The sequence below is a fragment of the Bison bison genome, unplaced genomic scaffold (assembly GCF_000754665.1).
Source record: "Bison bison bison isolate TAMUID 2011002044 unplaced genomic scaffold, Bison_UMD1.0 scf7180017864224, whole genome shotgun sequence".
Lineage (NCBI taxonomy): Eukaryota > Metazoa > Chordata > Mammalia > Artiodactyla > Bovidae > Bison > Bison bison.
In genome coordinates this window covers 6,759,328-6,761,731 of record NW_011494796.1, presented here as the reverse complement: position 1 = coordinate 6,761,731, position 2,404 = coordinate 6,759,328, and positions in this window count along the sequence as shown.

Here is a 2,404-nt window from a genome sequence, read left to right as displayed (position 1 = left end):
AGAAGGTTCTCCTCTCCACCTGGCGCCCCGCCCCTGCCTCGCTGGGCGTTGAGCTGCATCGGGGTCCCAGGACCGCCTAGGCAGGCTGTGGGAGTGAGCCGTTGCCGTGGGAACCAGGATCTGGGGCTCTAGGTCCTGTTCCTTGTGGCCTAAGGAATGGAGGGCAGAATCAGTCTGTCCTGATGTGCCCGGTGTTTTACGGGCCTTCCCTTCACCGGCATTCCCCCCTGCCCCGCCATCAACCCCCAACTCGCATCCTTCTTGCTTCATGATGAGTTAGCAAAAAGCTCAAATCTTAGGAGGGAAGTCGTTCCCTGAGCATTAGGAGTTCAAAGGAAGTGCTTTGTGACTTGATCCATCATCCTGGGATCCCCCCCTTTTGGGGAGCGGGTTTAAGAGTTCTACCTTTGTCTTTATCCTTCTCTTCTTTTTGTTCTCTTTGCATCTTCTTCCTTCCTTACACCTCCCATAAACCTTGAGTTACAGTGGGATCTGGCCACTGAAAGAGTTTGTGGAGGAATAATGACCCTGCTTCTGAAGTTGTTGATAGTGTAGGATTTTCCAGAAGTACCCCTGTGAAAATTTACAGCATGGATTCCGTTAATGTTCGGTGCAAAAATAGATTCCCTTAAAATACCAGGGACGGTGAGTCTTAGTCTTTTTTTAGTTGAGGAGCTCCTTTAAACTGTTTACCTTTTTGCCTCATCAGCTTCAGCATTTATCTGTAAAATGAAACAGTGATGTAGACTCCGCTGTTGAAGAATGAAATGCAGTGTATCAGTGTTTACCCTTTGCTATGTATTATACAGAAATTAATAGTAAATGCAGTTTTGCCTTGTCCTGCTATGGAACAGTAGACTGTTCACAGTTAAATCTTTATGTGAGCATCAACTAATTCCAAAAACTTCAGTGAGGAAAGCACATGTGAACCAAAGCCCTCTCTGGGATTAATAAATGCAGTATGTTAGGTGACAGTTCTTTCTTGCTCTATGCCCTTTCATCAGTATGGTTTCCAGAATCAGCCCACACAGGCCTTCCCCAAAGGTAACAGACAACACAGATTTTCAAGATGGCTGACTGGAGTCAAGGGCAATGGAAGAGGGAAGTAACTGGGTTTTGTCCAGGACTTCAGACTCTCTGTGTCCATAACTACTGAGTTTTTGTCCACGATTTTGAACTGCTTGTATGTCTGTGCCCATAACTACTGAATAAATAGATGTAAGATTAATAGAAGTTAGACCTGGGATTTGCAATGGGAAAAACGCTTTGGTGAAATACTGACTATCAAATAGTGTTCTGATTCACAAGTCAGATTTTTTGTCATTCTGATGAAGTAGAATGGCTCATTCTAGACAACCTGAAAAATCTTAGCTTATTTTAGAACATACAGTAACAAACACTGGCGAAAAGTAAAATCATAAGTCTATTTTAGTTGACTTAATAGAGGGGGAAAAAAAACCTAGTATCTATAATCTGAGAGAAGTTAACAACATTATATAGCTGTAGATTCTTAGGTTTGTTTAATTTCAAAATCTAGCTGAATTTCAGTCACCTGAAGAGATTTTTTGAAATCTGGGCTATGGGATGTGTTTTCAAAAAATGTACTGGATAATTTGTTAGCCTTGTTAATCTAACTACTTGCTGTCTTGGTGGTTGATTTTCTTCATATTTTTATCAGTAATAATGGTAGAAAAACAAGACACATCAGAGAGTTGGTTTCACATGTTGGCAGCACACCAGGAGGATGACCTTGTGTACATTCCTCAACCTTTGAGCTCCAGGCTCTGCCTCTGTGTTGGTCTGGTAGCTCAGGACTCACCAGTGCCCTGAATTATGCGCTTGGGCTGAGGAACATGAGTGAATGAAGCATCTTGTGACACTGTAGGTCTCATTGCATAAAGCAGTAAACCTTGAGAGCAGAATGGACACATGATTCAGTTTATGGACCTTCTTAATTAAAAGTTAATAAAGAAGAAGAAAGCAAGCAAAGATTTTATTCCAGTGCTGTGCTGTGCGCTTAGTCACTCAGTCATGTCCAACTCTTTGTGACCCCATGGAGACATGGGGTGTGTCCTGCCTAGCTCCTCTGTCCTTTGGAGATTCTCCAGGAAAGAATACTGAAATGGGTTGCCATGCCCTCCTCCAGGGGAATCTTCCCAACCCAGGGATTGAACCCAAGTCTCCTGCATTGCAGGCAGATTGTTTACCATCTGAGGCACCAGGGAAGCCCCAGAATACTGGAGTGGGTAGCCTATCCCTTCTCCAGTGGACCTTCCCAACCCAGATATTGAACCAGGGTCTCCTGCATTGCAGGAGGATTCTTTACCAGCTCAGCTACCCAACGTTCTGAACATTTTTTTTTCCTTTTTATGTTTTGAGGCAGTTCAAAGTCATTTTATTTTTT